This window comes from Bubalus bubalis, chromosome 5 (genome assembly GCF_019923935.1).
Source record: "Bubalus bubalis isolate 160015118507 breed Murrah chromosome 5, NDDB_SH_1, whole genome shotgun sequence".
NCBI classification, from domain to species: domain Eukaryota; kingdom Metazoa; phylum Chordata; class Mammalia; order Artiodactyla; family Bovidae; genus Bubalus; species Bubalus bubalis.
Genome location: NC_059161.1, coordinates 97600234 through 97617600, shown reverse-complemented (window position 1 = coordinate 97617600; position 17367 = coordinate 97600234). Strand labels below are relative to the sequence as shown.

Genomic DNA, 17367 nt, shown 5'->3' with positions numbered 1-17367 from the left:
AACCAGTCAATCCTGAAGGAAATCAGTCCTGAACATTCATTGGAAGGACTGATGCTGAAGCTGAAGCTCCAATACTTCGGCCACCTGATGCGAAGAGCTGACTCATTGGAAAAGACCTTGATGCTGGGAAAGACTGAGGGCAGGAGGAGAAGGGGAAGACAGAGGATGAGATGGTTGGATGACATCACCAACTCAACGGACATGAGTCTGAGCAAACTCTGGGAAATAGTGAAGGACAGGGAAGTCTCCTGTGCTGCAGTCCATGGGATCACAAAGAGTTGGACATGACTTAGCGACTGAACAACAACATTAGCCCAGGTGGCACTAGTGGTAAAGAACCTGCCTGCCAATACAGGAGATGTAAAAGACGTGGGCTTGATGCCTGGGTCAGGAAGATCCCTGGATGAGAGCATGGCAACCCACTCCAGTATTCTTGCCTGGAGAATCCCATGGACAGGGGAGCCTGGTGGGCTACAGTCCGTGGGGTCCCAGAGTCAGACATGACTGAAGTGACTCAGCACACATGCAGGCACCCCTGGGGTGAAGTGATGGGCAGCCAGCCCTGCCTGCTGTTGCTGCTCTAAGGCAAAGGCTGATCTGTGTTCCCTTTTTCAGATCCCTTATTTGTCCATGAGGACAAGCTCTGTGGGCAGGACTCAGGGCAGCTGATCCTCTGGAAGCCCATGGGTGGAAGGAAGGACCAACTGTTCTTGAGTCTCCCATGCACCAGGGTGCCTGTTCATCTTTCCACAAACAGTACCTGACTCAGTCCCGCCAACCACATGCCTGCTTCCTGATATAAGAATTATCACCCCTATTTTGCAAAAGACAAAGATAAGGCTCAGAGAGGGACACAGACCATCCAGTGCTATATGGCTACAAACTGGAGAAGCCGTGACGTGAGGCCCATGCTGGCTGACTACAAAGCCTGTGTTTTTCCGAAAGAATCTCTGTAAGTTTGAAGGTGCCTGGGGCCTTCCAGGTGCCCGGGGAGTTCTGAGCAGACTCTCAAACCCAAGGAAGCTCTCCCCTCAAGAGCTGGCACAAGAACCTGTGAGGGTCTTGAGGACAGACTCTTTCTTCCCACCCCAGAAATTTGCATCTGCTGCTAGCCCCTCAAAAGGGACCTTGGTTAAAGATCCTTATGAAGGGTGTACCTTTCAGATAACAAACACTCAGCTGTTCCCAGTTCCCAGCCAGCAGCCCCTAAGCTGGGGTGGGAGACCCCAAGGACAGGGGTGACTTTGCACCCCAATTTCGAGACAATTTTTTAGTCCTGGGAGAGGCATTTTCTGAAGTTTCCAATCCAAGAAGGACCCTGACTCTTGAAAGAAGGAGGGAGAAAAGGAAAGGAACCCAAGTATGGAGGTGAGGGGTTGGGGGTGGCGTGAACAGCAGACTCTTATCCCAAGGGATGCAGAGGCTGGACTCATTCAACCCATCCAACAAACAAAGAAGTAGGAAGTAAGTTCCACCCCTTTCTACCTTCATCTGCCCTTTTTATACATGACTTCCTCTGCTGCAGCAAGAAAAACACACATTTGGCAAAAACACATCATATAATTGCCTGCCATAAATTCTCACCTGTCCAGAGGCATGGTGATTTTCAAGGCATATTTGAAAACCATTATGTTTTAAGTAGAGAAAAATATCTAGGTCTTTAGTGATTAGTGCAGATGACCTGCTTGCAGGTCCTGTCGATCCAGATGTGCTACTTCAGTGTGGAAAAACGCAGTCAAGGATCTAGATGCTAAAGCCGAATAAATTAAGGGTAACAGATGGGAAGGAAATATTAATTTTCTTTATCTCCTAGCCTGTACTTACAATGTTCCCATTCACTAAATAGTCTATTTACCAAGTTATTTTAGTAAAAAAAATCCTCTGTTTTCATTTAGCTTTTCAGGGAAATGCCTAGTGACCCCCCCCTTGCTGGAGAGCATGCTCCTGGGGTTGCCTTCATATACAGGCTTCCACATGCCTTATCTCCTAGAAGTCACGTGACAGGCTGCAGAGACCAGCACTGCAGGGGTTTTTATATCCCCCTCCTTCCTTCAGAGATAAGGAAAGTGAGGACCAAGGAGCTAACGCGACTTTCCAGGGTCACATGGCTCATGATGAGCAGAGCTGGGGCTAGAAGTAAAAACCTGCTTAGGATGAACTGGCTGACACTACAGTGAGTCAGATTAAAATGCTGAAGCAGTCCGGCGCTCTGCATCCTCATTCAGGCAGAAATAAAAAAACAAAAAAACAAAGAACCTGATGCTAGGGCCATCTCTAGCTCTGTTGGTCAAAAGAACAGGCCAAGGAAGGTTGTCTCCCTTGTCTGACCATGTAGTCTGGGAACCCAGGACTCAGCTTGCCCTACCTGAAGGTTCTCTGAAATAACAAACTGAAGTTTCTTCACATCCTTAGTGTCCTCTCGGCCCCAAAAAACCCCCAGTAGCTTGAAGGGCCAGGCCGACAGACAGCTTCAAAAGAGCAGAGATCACAGTGGGTTTTATCATCCATTGGAAGGTCTGCAGGGCAGGGCTTTTGATGTCAGCTGGCTGACCCTGGTCTGTCATTCCTGACACAAAAAAAAGAACAACACTTGAGAGGCAGGTTTGGGTATCAGGGGTCTTCCTGGTCGTCTCAGATTCAGTACTGATTGCGTGTCTGTTCACTGAATGCTTATTATTTGCTAGGTGCTGGGCTAAGAGCGTTCTGTCAAGTATGCTGGTTCATCACTCACCCTGCTGCTGCTGCTGCTGCTGCTGCAAGTCGCTTCAGTCGCGTCTGACTCTGTGCGACCCCATAGACGGCAGCCCACTAGGCTCCTCCATCCCTGGGATTCTCCAGGCAAGAAGACTGGAGTGGGGTGCCATTGCCTTCTCCGACTCACCCTGCTAGGTCAGTGTTATTTCACATTACTGCACAGATGAAGTGACGGAGGCTCAGAATGGACTTCTAATTGGCCTGGTCACTCTGCCCCTGGGATCTGACCCTCAGCCTGACTTCAAAGCCTATCCACCTTTTTACCAAAAACTCTTAATAAGAGGATAAAATCAAATTCTTTTCCTGTGACCTTCCACGTGATTTCTCTTCCATGAAGAACTGTACTTTGGCTACCTTTTGGATAAAAATAAGAGTAATTTTGGATACATTTTTCTTCATGATCAAAATAAGATGATTCACTACAGATCTCTATACATTTGACACACTCTGACGTAATCAGTAAGACCGTATTTACAGAAGCACCTACTGTGTGCACAGGCTCCACGCACTCAGTGACCACACACCTAGATAGGCTGGGCAACCCTGTAATAAATGTTGTCTATAAAAAACCGAGAGGCTGAAGCCCAGAGAGGGGAACCAACCTGCCCAAGGCCACACAGCCTCAGGGCTCAGACTCAGAAACTCAGGACTGCCTGGCCACAGCAGAACCCTCCCAACCACAGGATTCAGCAGCTTCTGCATTTGATTGGATTGTAGGAGGTGGAAAGTTGGGGTGTGGGGTGGAGCATGTGGGAGCCTGGCCAAGGGCTGAAAAAGCAGAAGGAGATGGAGAAGGTTTTATTCCCAAATGCTGCCTCCTTAGAAAAATTTAAACAGAAAAGTGGGCTTTTGGAATCTGGAGGAGTTTTTCATGTTTCAACTCAGGTTGAATTGTTTTATGCTTTAGCTATAAACCTCCGACAGAGAGGGTGCAGGGATAAGGCGGGCCCAGCTTTAACTATGGCGGTGCCGCTGTAAAGCTCAGGTTACCAGAACCACGTCTGGTGCCGAGGCAGTTTAACAAGTATGAAGGCACATAATTCCTTCCAGTTGTCTTGCCTCAGCACAGAAGGGCTGGTTCTGGGGTGTGGCCCCATGCACTCCGGCCAATGTGGTTCCCATTACCGGCTCCAGTGCCTCGCCAAAGTCCCCCTCCACGCCCAGGAAGGGCCTGTTTTATCACAACTGCTAAACTATCAATTCTCTGTAAATGTTCAGAGGGTTTCTGTATTCTGAGTCCCCAAAGTGTGTGAGGGATCTTGCTACAAAGAGTGCCCACGACTCACCCATCCTAGGAATCCTTTCCGAAAATTAAGCTGTTGTTGTGTCATCTCTCTCCAATCCAAGTTAAATCTCTTCTACTTTTTATTTTGATTAACTTTAAACCCTAAAGAAAAGTCAAAATAATAGGACAAAAACACCCAAATACCCTCTACCTATATCTGCCACTGTTACTGCCATGTGGGGTTCTCTCTCTGCATAAATTTTTTTGATCATTTGAAAGTTGCAGAGATCAAGATGCTTTCCAGCAGCATGAATCTCCTGGGAATATTCTCCCATATAACCACAACATCATGATCACAACTAAGAAAATGAACAATTACACCACATCACCTAGCCACATATACACCATATTTTTAAAAATTCCCCAATTCTTCCCCAAATATCTTCTTTATAGTCTTAAAAAAAACTTAGGGTCCAATCAAGATTCACGTGTTACATCTGGCTGTTTCCTTTTTCACGTGTCTCTCTTAATCTAGAGGAACATCCCACCCACCTCAACTGTTTCTATCCCTTTTTTTCCCCATGATATTAACTTTTTTGCAAGTTCAGGCCAGTTGCCCCTCGGACTATCTATCCTATATTCTGGATGTGTTGTTGTTCAGTCGCTAAGTTGTGTCCAACTCTTTGTGACCCCATGGACTGTAGCACGCTGGGCTTCCCTGTCCTTTACCATCTCCTGGAGTTGACCCAAGTTCATGTCTATTGAGTCTGTGATAACCATCCAACCTTCTCATCCCCTGCTGCTCTCTTCTCCTTCTGCCTTCAATCCTTCCCCGCATCAGGGTCTTTTTCAATGAGTTGGCTGTTCGCATCGGTTGGCCAGAGAATTGGATGTGTTGCTTTCTCATAATTAGACTCAGGGTAAACGTTTCAGGCAAGTGTATCTCATGCATGGTGGAACGTACTTCTTACTGCTTTGTAATAATGAAGTTTGGTCACTTGTTAAGGTGATGATTCCTGATCTCCTCACTGTAAAGAATCTTTTTTCTTTGTAATATGTAAGCAATTTGTCACACAAAGACCAATCTCTTAGAATCAGATATCTGAGCTGTTTCTGCCCTCTGAACTCCCCTCCATCCTCCTCTGGCTTTAGCTTCTGCACCCTAAAAATGCCTTCACCAAGGTCACCAGGGGCCATCGAGATGCCAAAGTCTGTGGGCATGTCTCACACTTGCATCAGACTGGATGTTAGTACTTGGGCCCCTCCTAGAGGGCAGGGCCTTCATATTACTCAGGCCATACTCCGGGACCTACTTCAGTGTTAGGCACGCAGCAGGTGCTTAAGAAATCTCTGTAGAGAGAAATGCAAATCAAAACCACTATGAGGTACCATTTCACACCAGTCAGAATGGCTGCAATCCAAAAGTCTACAAGTAATAAATGCTGGAGAGGGTGTGGAGAAAAGGGAACCCTCTTACACTGTTGGTGGGAATGCAAACTAGTACAGCCACTATGGAAAACAGTGTGGAGATTCCTTAAAAAACTGGAAATAGAACTGCCTTATGATCCAGCAATCCCACTGCTGGGCATACACACTGAGGAAACCAGACGGGAAAGAGACACGTGTACCCCAATGTTCATCGCAGCACTGTTTATAACAGCCAGGACATGGAAGCAACCTAGATGTCCATCAGCAGATGAATGGATAAGAAAGCAGTGGTACATATACACAATGGAGTATTACTCAGCCATTAAAAAGAATACATTTGAATCAGTTCTAATGAGGTGGATGAAACTGGAGCCTATTATACAGAGTGAAGTAAGCCAGAAAGAAAAACACCAATACAGTATACTAATGCATATATATGGAATTTAGAAAGATGGTAACAATAACCCTGTGTACGAGGCAGCAAAAGAGACACTGATGTATAGAACAGTCTTATGGACTCTGTGGGAGAGGGAGAGGGTGGGAAGATTTGGGAGAATGGCATTGAAACATGTAAAATATCATGTATGAAACGAGTTGCCAGTCCAGGTTCGATGCACGATACTGGATGCTTGGGGCTGGTGCACTGGGACGACCCAGAGGGATGGTATGGGGAGGGGGGAGGGAGGAGGGTTCTGGATGGGGAACACATGTTTACCTGTGGCGGATTCATTTTGATATTTGGCAAAACTAATGCAATTATGTAAAGTTTAAAAATAAAATAAAATTTAAAAAAAAAAAAAAAGAAAAAGAAATCTCTGTAGAGTGCATCAGTGAGTCCAAATGCCACGAGAAAGTCAGAACTGGGAATCAGAAAACCTGGCTTCAAGTCCAGCTCTGCATCCCTTCACACAAGGAAGGGGTAGATTGTTTTAACTTTTTATTTTGTATTGGGATATAGGCAATTAACAATGTGGTGAAAGTTTCAGATGCAGAGCAAAACAACTCAGCCATACATGCACATGTTTTCATTCTCCCCAAACTCCTCTCAGGAAAGGGTTGATTTAAATCAGTATTTTTTGTACTTTGAAAAAAACAGGTTTCATAGAAGTGTTTTTTTAAAGAGGATATTTGTTGTTCCTATTCAGTCGCTAAGTTGTGTCTGACTCTTTGTGACCCCATGGACTATAACACACCAGACTCCTCTGTTCTCCACTATCTCCCAGAGTTTGCTCAAATTCATGTCCACTGAGTCAATGATGCTATCTAACCATCTCATCCTCTGCCACCGCCTTCTCCTTTTGCCTTCAGTCTTTCCCAGCATGAGGGTCTTTTCCAAAGAGTTGGCTCTTTGCATCAGGTGGCCGAAGCACTAGAGCTTCAGCTTCAGCATCAGTCCTTCCAATAAATATTCAGGGTTGATTTCCTTTGGAATTGAATGGTTTGATCTCCCTGTTGTCCAAGGGACCCTCAAGAGTATTCTCTAACACCACAGTTCCACAAGTAGCAATTCTTCGGTGCTCAGCCTTCTTCGTGGTCCAACTCTCACATTCATACATGACTGGGTAAGAGGATCTTGCTGCTGCTGCTGCTGCTGCTAAGTCGCATCAGTTGTGTCCAACTCTGTGCGACCCCATAGATGGCAGCCCACCAGGCTTCTCTGTCCCTGGGATTCTCCAGGCAAGAATACTGGAGTGGGTTGCCATTTCCTTTTCCAATAAGAGGATCTTGCTCAGGAGCAAATGTAGGCACCTGATAAAAGGAAGCTGCTTTGGTTGAAGGAGGGCGTGAACTGATGAACCTACTGCAGTCAGAGCTCGGAGGAGGGTCAGAGAAGGTCAAGAAGGAGGGAAAAGGGTAGATTCTCAGAGGTCCTGACTGCTTCCCTAAGACACCTGAGCGCTAATCTGTAGTGTTAGGTTTCAGGGGTGAAAGAGGCTGCTAGCAAACCGTCTAGTCACCGTGGGCTCGACGCATCCGGGGGTACAGAGCCGGGAAGGCACAGGCCGAGTGGGAAGCCAGATTTAAAGGCTCTCTTGTCTCGTCTCTGTCTCAGTTTCCCCCTCTGAAGTCCTCTGTCACTCGAATGCTCTTTGAGTCTTTCTCCCCCATTATTCTGAGAGTTCCTCCCTGCTAAGTGGGGGTGGCTTCATCACGAGATGAAGAGCAGGGTTAGCACAGAGCAGAGGGGGCCTGAGGCCTCTGCGCTCCAAGGGACTTGGGCCATTTGCTGAGTGATTCGGTGACCTGAGAGGCTTGCCCATTGTCCGGGCTTTAAAGGGCCACTGCTCCTTACCATTAACCCAACTCGGGACAATGGCCATCACCAGCTCAGACAAATAAGCTTCTTAGCCGGACCTCATGCATCATCTTGTCACCCATGCAGGAGCCCAACAGGGGCATCCTAAAAGAGCTAAGAGCGGGCGTGCAACTCAGCAGTTTCCATTCTGGGGGGTTCTGGCCAGGGGTCGGGGACTGCTGCCAAAATGTGTCTGCAGCCTCCTGCTCGGTGTGCGGGGTGGGGGGTAGGGGGTGGGAAGCTGAGGGCAACAGAAATTTCTGATCTCTTGGGGAGGTTTCCCAAGACCTCTGGCTTCCTGGGGACTGTCAGGAAAGAGGGGGTGATGGCTGTCAGGGAGGAGGGGCAGCCTGTGGGGAAGAGGATGGCTGGGCCAGGCATTCCTGCTTCGGGATGCAGGATGCCCCTTCCTACCTACCTGTGTGGCCTTGGGCAGGGGACTGAGCTTTTCTGAGGCCACTTTCCATGAAACAATAACCAGGACAATAAGGATCACAGCAACAGCAGTTTCCATTTACACCTGTTTTTCCATTTAAGACTTTAGAATAATCTAGTACTTTGCTAAGTACTTCACATACATGATTTCATGTTGAATTCTAACAACACTGAAGTAGAAACTATTATGATTCCTGTTTCGCACGTGAGGAAAAATAGAAACTGAGAGGTTAATCATGTGCTACACATCTCAGCTGGCCGTGGCAGAGTCAACATTCAAACCTATGCTCTTAAATTGTCTGTTCCAGAGCCCGTCGGCCGGACGGATTTGGGAGTGTGGGGCAGAAGCACCTAGCACAGCACCCGGTGCCCTGCAGATGGGCTTTGTTCTTCCATTGCACAATCCCAAGGCATGTCGGACTTGTTCGTGTTCCCGAGGCTGCACCTGCCATGGCCACCCCCTCGATGGACTCTGAATGAGAGGTGGGCAGAGCAGCACATCTGCCTTCAGTCCACACCACTCACTCCACGCCCACCTCACACCCCAGGAAAATTGAGTCTCGTATAGAGGCTGCTCCCTGACAGTGGGAAGGGGGGTAGGGGGGCGGGGGGCCTTAGCTTGAGAAGAAGCCAGCCTTGCCCTCCACCACAGCCCGGTGCAGCCCCCCTCCTCTGTCCCCTACCTCATGGCCACACATGGGGAAACAGAACAGGTCTGGTCAGAACTCCCCAGCACAGGACCCCACGCACAGCACGTGCCTGGGAAAAGTCTGCTGGATGGATGGATGAATGAATGAACGAATGTTTGAGGAGAGAGTGAGCATGCTCTGGTGCCTCTTCCTCCTTTATAAGGACACCAGTTTCTTCAGATCAGGGCTCTGCCCTTAAGATCTCATAGAACCTCAGTCACCTCCCTACAGGACCTTTCCTCAATACGGCCACATGGTGGGTTAGAGCTCATGAATTTGGGGGAGGGGACACAATTCAGTCCATTGCAGGCCTAAAGAGCCATCAAACTACAGCTCACTTCTGGGCAGAGCTCTTTGAGAGTTTCCCTCTTTCTCCAGGATGAGCCTCTGAGCCTCCCAGTCTGCATGAAAGCTCTGCAGCCCCACACCCTGGCACTCTGCCCCCCTCCTTGCTGCCCGCACTGATGCCTGTTTTAGGGCAGAGTTGCTCAGACATGCACCTCTTTCCTCAATATCCAATGGATGAGCCAATGCTTTCTATTCCCCCTGGGCCCCGGCACACAGTAGGTCTTTAATAGTAATTTGCTGAACTGAATTGGTTCTGAAGGGCAAACATGCTTCATTTCTTCCCATATCATTCCAAATCAGAAACAGCTTCAGCGGTTTCCCCTCTAAATCAATGAGTTGTGTTCTGAAGGCTTTGCTCCCAAGATGGTCAGATATTCATCACAGGCCCTCTTCTGGGGCCAGGATTGTCCTCTGTCCCCTCAAAAAACCATTTTAGTGTGCTGCCTGAGAGGGCAGGAGGGCCTCTGTGAAGAAGGGTCTTTGGGCTCCATCTGAGGAGATGGGTCCTGAGTCCCCAGTGGTGGGAAACAAGAAGAGTTCCTGCAGGCGCTCTGGAAAGATCTCCCTGGGACAGTAGAGATGGATTAAAGGAAGAGATGGGAGGCAGGGAGGAGACCACTGAGGATGCTACCGCAGTGGTCCAGAGGAGAGAGGACATAGTCGTAAACATTGTGGCAAAGGGGAGCGGGATCTTGCAAAACTAGCAAGTATTATCTCAACTTCCATTTTTTGCTTATTCTCAGGTTGAGAGCACGTGCGTGTGGGCACATGAAGTCACTTCAGTTGTGTCTGACTCCTTGTGACCCCATGGACTGCCGCCCACCAGGCTCCTCTGTCCATGGGATTCTCCAGGCAAGAATACGGGAATGGGTTGCCATGCTCTCCTCCAGGGGATCTTCCCAACCCAAGGATTGAACCTGCATCTCTTAAGTCTCTTGCATTGACAGGCGGGGTCTTCACTAGCACCACCTAGGAAGCCCATGACAGCAGGGAAGTGATCACAACTTCAATTCTGATCAGAAAAACTTCTCATCGACTGGAAACAAATTGCATTCTTTGCCTCAGATCAGAAGGAGAAACCACTCAACACTCAGCATCCCCTGTAAGCTCAGTGTCTCAGATGTTATCCCGTCTCACGGTTGCATCGACCCCAGTCTGTTATCCATATGCCCGCTTTACAGAAGGGCAACTGAGTGAGAGGGGAGGTCACACAGTTAACAGGGGCAGGAACTTGGCTCCTATCAGGCGTCGATGCTCCCACAGCCTCTGCTGTGGCAACCAAAAAGGGGTTTCTGGAAGTACAGATATATGTATCATTGTTAGCCCCTGCAACGGCTTCCCAGAGTTATTTGCAGAAATACGATCTGTTCAGGAGAGAGGGAGTGAAGCGTAAATGAATTACCAGTCATTTCCTTCTCCTTTCAACTCGGGGTGGGGGGTAGGGCTGGGGAAGGCCCACTGGCCAGAAGGAAAAGGCATCACTGTGTTTGATCTGGTACCGAGTATCACACGTGGTTCCAGGAACTCTGGGGAAACGGCAGCAGTGCAGGGAGCCCCATATGGAGGGTGGGGGCTCTGTTTCTAGGACCCCAGGCTATGTTTGTTTAGCTGGTGCCTCGGGCTCACTCTCCCACCCTAAATCTCTGCAAATCATCCAGGAGGGGGAGGGGGATTAAAGCTCAAGCCTCCAGGACAGAGCTGTTCACTGTTGTACTTCCTCCGGGCCTGGGAGGGGCGGTGAGGGAGTAGGAATCTGCCTTCCTTCCAGAGATCTCTGCCAAAACCTTCTGGGTTCTAGAGAAGGGAGTGACGCTGCGAACATGCATTGCGCACCTCTTGTGTAGCGATCTCTATGTTAGAAGGCTCGCTCATAGTTTCCCACAGACACAACAATTCTGCAAAGTACTATTAAAGCCAATATCCATTTTTACAGAGCAGGGGACTGAGACCCAGAGAGGCTGGGCATGCTTCCCAAGGGCACACAGCCCACGACGGACCTGCTGGCCTCCATAGCCTCTTTCTTCCTCCCATGGCTCCATATGGCGCCATTTCTGTTTTCCTTTTGGCTTCAGTCCTTTTAGGCCATTTAAAGCAGAGGGAATGTTTTTTAAGTTGTTCAATCTCAAACACATATATCAATAATGACAGTTCAGAAGGAGAGGGAGGAGAAGGGAAAGGAGAGGAAGGGGAGGAGCGGAAGCCACTTGGGTTCCTGGTCCAAACTGGGAGCTATTAACGAGTAACGGGGAATCCAGTTGAGCGCAAACCACCCAGATCAGACCTGATGACAGGGGCAGAGGGCAGGAGGGGAAGGTGGGAACAGCTCGCTTAGAAAAGACCACACTTAGGAAGGGGAGGGACAGGGGGTTCTGGGAACAGCAAGAGATATTTACTCTCAAGGTGAGCAGGCCGTGGGGTATAGCATTGAAAGCCTACACAGAGTTCTGGGAAAAGCCACGGAACCATGGATCCCACGGACGTGGTTTTAGGTGGTGAATGAGTGAGCTGACATTTGCTCACATGTAGGACAGCCTCCATCCTCTTGCAAGCTTCAGATGAGGAGGAGGAAGTCTCTTTGGTACTGGTAGGTTTTTAACACCTAACACTTGCCAATGTCCCTCTTTAACAAACAGAAGCAAATCTCTGCTGGGCGTTCTAGAGCGGGCTTTATCTCACCACAGTATTTATTTTTCACAGCTACCCTCTATTGGGAGAAGGCAGTGGCAACCCACTCCAGTACTCTTGCCTGGAAAATCCCATGGATGGAGGAGCCTGGTAGGCTGCAATTCATGGGGTTGTGAAGAGTCGGACACTACTGAGTGACTTCACTTTTCACTTTCATGCATTGGAGAAGGAAATGGCAACCTACTCCAGTGTTCTTGCTTGGAGAATCCCAGGGACGGGGGAGCCTGGTGGGCTGCCGTCTATGAGGTCGCATAGAGTCGGACAGGGCTGAAGTGTCTTAGCAGTAGCAGCAGCCTCTATTTACGGCAAGTAAATTGCCGCAGTAATATACAATTTCCTTTTTAAAACAAATTCACTTAGCTTAAGAAAAAGGTCAAGAAAGGAGGCAGTTTAAAGGCAAGGAAATGGCATGGAGGTGGTCACTGCTCTAGTGCAGCCTCTGACAGTGACACACAAAGGAACCCGCGTGGGGAGTGCTGATCTAAGCAAGTCCTCCCCCACCCGACGAGACAGCCAAGGAACCACAGGACCGGGCGGGTGGGGGTCACGCCGCAGGTCGGATGCAGAGTTGGGCTCAGAAGGCAGGGCTGCTGTCCCAAGGTGCACACGTCTCCCCAAGCAGCTTTCCAGGACGACTCGGGCGAGATTATCAGGAGGCTTCTGCAGGAGGGGTTACAGCTGGAAAACTCAGCTTATGTGGATGGTGGCGGGCCTCGGAGTGTGGATCAACCAGCTGAGGGCAGATCTAAAACTGGCCCAAAGCTGCACAGTCAGAGGGGTAGCCCAGCTTCTTCCCTCTCTCCTACCTGGTGGTTCTCCACGTTTGGCCAACCTCACACCCTGTGCTGTGGGTCCCGGGAGATGGCGGATGTGAACGTACTCGGGGAGTGCCAGGGTTACCAAAATGTGAGACGCACTACTCTCTCAAGCGCTCCTTAGCTTTCTTCCTGGCATCACTTCAACAGTCTGTGCCCCGAACTGTCAGGAGATGCCTGAAGATGTGGCCTAGTGGCCACAAGGGCCCCAGGAAACAAGCCACAAACATTCCCACAGGGACACAATCCAGGCTTAGTTTCCAGGTGGAGGGCTACCGTGCCTTCCTCAAGGGGTGGTCTAGGAATTCCTAGATCCAATCAAGCCAGACACCAAAAATGTTATTTCTGTGCCTTTTAATGCAATGGTATTTGGGGAAATTAGTGGAAAGGGAGCTGCAAAGAGTCTGCGATCGTGTCACGTGAGTGACTAATTAGAGGGCCCTAGTTCTCCCAGGACGTTTGGTTACATTAACTCAAAATGTGACCTGTTTATTTTGCAAGGTCAGGAAGAAGCCTTACCTCCTAAGAAAGCCAATGTGGCGATTAAATTAGAGTCACCAGAGTCTGCCTGAGGTAACGTATGAATAAGGGCTTTGTGGACCCTACGAAAACCGGAAGTGACCCCTGTGTGGCCGTCCCCACTGCTCCCACTTGGGAGGGGCACAGCCGCCCGCCCCTGGAGGGAGGCTGCAGGTGAGAGCCGTCCTAGTGGAGGGAGGCACCTGGTGAGGAGGAGAGGGCCCTGGAGTCTGGGGCTGTTCACTGACCCTTGACTCTGCAGTGGGGCAAATGCTCTCTGTGGGTCTCCAGTTGTATCGCCCATGCGGCCCACTACGCCATTCCTAGCAGGGTGCGTGCGTGCGTGCGTGCGTGCGTGTGTGTGTGTTGTGTTGGGGATGGGGTGGGGTGAGGGGAGCTGGTAAAAGAGAAGACAAGAGGGTATCAACTGTTTTTTTTTCAGTTTTGACCACAACACCTATATATATGCTCAGCTCTGAAGACACAACGTCAGACAAGGCCTGCCTCAAGGAATCGGTGGTTGAACCTGGAAATCAGACTTGGGAATAAGCACGTCCATAGACTATCAAGGAGAGGTTTATGTAGAAGACAGCAAGGCAGCAAAGAAAGGTGGCGGGTGGGGGGTGGGTGTCCATACACCCGAAGGGGTTGTCAGGGAAGGTTCCTACTCAGAGTCGCAGAGTTCTAGACTTTGGAGAATAGAGCAGTTGGCCTCTCACCTCCTGAATTCCTAGGCCTGCAAGTCAGCCAATCTGCTGGCACTGGCCTCCGGAACCCCCACATCTACATTTGAGTGGCTTGGTGTTTCCAAGCACTCATGTCAGATAAATATGGAGCTGCCCAGTCAGCAATCTGAACCTGTATCATGCCTTCTAAGAAAGTAAGTGTTAGTCGTTCAGTGGTGCCCGACTCTTTGCAACCCCAAGGACTGCAGCCCACCAGGCTCCTCTGTCCATGGGATTTCCCAGGCACGAATACTGGACTGGGTAGCCATTTCCTTCTCCAGGGGATCTTCCCAACCCAGGGATTGAACCCAGGTCTCCTGCACTGCAGGCAGATTCTTTACCAACTGAGCTACAAGGGAAGCCCTTGTAGCTTCCCCTCTAGTTACTAAGTTTTCTGGTTATCTCTATGATTGTCTGTTACTAGCCTTTCTGAATCATGGGACCCCTTCCACCCATTTAAGAAAAGGTACAATTCAGGATCACCATCGTAAGCCACCATTCCGAAAAAACCTCAAAACTCTGAAGGCTGAGAGGTTTTTATTTTCTAAGACAGTTTTATCAAAACTGTTCTGGTTGTGAAGCCTGACCTGAACAGTCATGGATCTCAGAGTCCTTTTTTTGGTTTGTTTAAATCTCACCAGAGTAGCTGTTCATATGTCTGACTGCAGAAATATCAAGGTATTTGGTTACCGTAGGCTTGCCCAGCACTCTGAGAATGTTAGGAAAGACACAGGATGTGTACTGAATTTTATTCCTTAAATCTAAAAATTCCTAGATTCTAAAATGCAACTCCAAGGGCTTCATTTAAGGGATTTTTGACTCTATGAATTAAATACCTATTTCAGAGAATATTTATGCTTAGAGTCAGTGCCTGTTACCCCTCATCCATCAGGAAAACATCCACAAACATTTCAAATGGCATCATGGATGAAGGCAGGAGAGAAGGAAGAAATCAATTTGTCTTGTTCTTAGGAGTTAAGGACTTACGTTCTTGACGTGGCTGGTGTAAGAATTTATTTACCAACAAGAGATGCAAGAGAGCTGGTGGTGAACAAAAATGCCTGAAAACTTCACATGGTCCTATGTCCTTAACCCTTGGGTCTTAGGCATCATACAGACCAAGTACCTGCAGTTGGAATAGACCAACTAAATCAGGTTCCATGAAATTCACAGAGAAAGGAAACAAAAGCCTCATTGCATACGTCTCCATAGTAGGAAACAGGCACGATTTTGCCTTATGATTTCACAAACTGACTTAACAGGACCCCGGCAGACTCCCTCAGGGGAATCTGGATAGGTTCTAAATTAAGTTGACTTTTTTGTTGTGTTTTAAGAAAACACTTTTGGAAGGAGCTCACATACATAGCAGTGTTTCTCATTTAGAAAGAAAAATAAACACTCCTCCGCCGGATTGGAAGTCAAAACAAAATAAGCCCAGCTGCTTAAGACCTGAGAAAGTCAATGAAACTGCCAAACAACAGTGATGTTGACCAGTGTGACCAGCCTGAGAAATCTGGTGAGGCCCGGAGCAGGGGGAAAAGGGTAAAAAAAAAAAAAAAAAAAAAAAAAGGCCACGGATTGCCCAGCATCCAGGGCTTGGCTTTCAAGGAGCAGCAGCAAAATCAGGTGTCTAAGTCATTGGCCTGATTCATCTTTGAAACTCCCATAGTCCTCACCAAAGAACAAGGGAAAGATTTCACTCTGGTTTTAAACAGACCTGGGAATCAAATCTGGTTCTGCGACCTAGAAGCTATGTGATTTAGGGGAAGTTACTTGACCTCTATTGTCTGCTATTGCCTCCATGAGACTAAAAATGGCTATGACACAAGATAGATAGGAAGATTCAGTGAGATTCCATGAGATCCCATGATTCAATGAGATTACACATCTCTCACATAATAGAGGCTTCATCAAGATTTGTGAAGTGAGTACTAGGAATCTGACAACTAGTAATTTTTTTTTTAATCAGCTTTTCTTTGGTGGACTTCCCCTTATCTTCTTTAGCTTCCTACTAAAAAGACACAGAAATAACAGGATCTGGTACTGAAAACACAAAAAAATTGGGGGTAAAGGAAGAAAATTGAGGCCCGAGAATCAAGTAGGCTTGGGTATGAGTCTCTGCATGCCCTTTAGGAGCAGTGAAGCCATGGACTAAGCCCCTGACCCTCCCTGGGGCCTCAGTTTGCTGAACAGAGACAAACAGAAGCTCAATAAAGATAACGCGTGTAAAGAAAAGACACACCAAAGCTGCTCATCACAGGTAAATTCTCCCACTGTTCCTATCTCACCTCAGCTTTGAGAAACGGACAACTGTCTCTGAGCTATTTATTTTCTGACTCTCTTAAATATTAACCAACGAGCTTTTAAAGTCCTTCTACTCTAGACTTTGAAAAAGGTGAAAGTGTTAGTCATTGAGTCGTATTCGACTCTTTGCGACCCCATGGACTGTAGCTCGCCAGGCTCCTCCATCCATGGGATTTCCCAGGCAAGAATACTAGAGTGGGTTGCCATTTCCTTCTCCAGGGGATCTTCCTGACCCAGGGAGTGAACCTGGGTCTCCTGCATTGCAGGCAGATTCTTTACCATTTGAGCCACCAGATGACGGCACATTTAATATTTCCTTTGAAAAGTTTCTGTGGGGATAGGGACAAAGATCTACTTAATCCTAACCACTTCCTTAGCTCCTCAGCTGTGACAGGTTGTTATTTTAGTGAAATCTTTTTGTATCTATCAGTGACTTGTAGAAGGTTATCCCTGGGGTGGATTAGGATTTTGATGACAGAGGAGAGCTGCTTCCTGTTCTGTGATGCCCCATGTGGCCTCCCTGCTCTTTACACGGGGATTTTAGCAGGGCAGTTCTGGGGAGTCCAGGGCCTGGAATCGCAGCCGGGGCAGGAGTTGACACAGCTGGAGGCAAAGGGCCTCCGGGAGCCCGTGGAGCACACAGCCTGGCTCCCAGAAGGCTGCCTCCCAAAGGGCCAGCCCTCAGAGGAGGGTGCTGAGTCAGCTCTTGCCAGAGGAAACTTCATTTTCACCCTCCAGGAGCTTGAGGGGCTGCCTTTGTCATTTAAAGTACTTTCTCAAAGATGCCTCTGGGGAAGTAGGCCTCTAAAGGAGCCAGAGCCATTAATCTACTTTGTCGGGTGGTCTTTAAAGCCTTCAATTGGTGGAAAGAAATGGAGGTGTGCAGATAGGGAAGGGAGATAGTGACCCCAGAAGGGTTTCCCCATTTCACCTGCGCTGCAGCTGAGGCTCTGGGGGGTTAGGTCCTGCGCCCAGGGTCGCATCTCTGGGGCCCGATTTCAGAAGGCTTGACTACAGGCCTGCTCTCTTGGGCCTCCCAGGTGGCATCAGTGGTAAAGAACCCACCTGTCAGTGCAGGAGACACAAGAGATGTGAGTTTGATCTCTGTGTCGGGAAGATCCCCTGGAGGAGGGCGTGGCAGTCT

The 17367-nt window shown here is 48.6% G+C and overlaps 1 protein-coding gene across 9 annotated transcripts in view; it reads right to left on the bottom strand.

Moving 5' to 3' along the window:
- TENM4 (teneurin transmembrane protein 4) overlaps positions 1-17367 on the bottom strand; it is a 1425092-nt gene that overhangs the window by 302938 nt on the left and 1104787 nt on the right. The gene's annotated exons all lie outside the window — the stretch shown is intronic.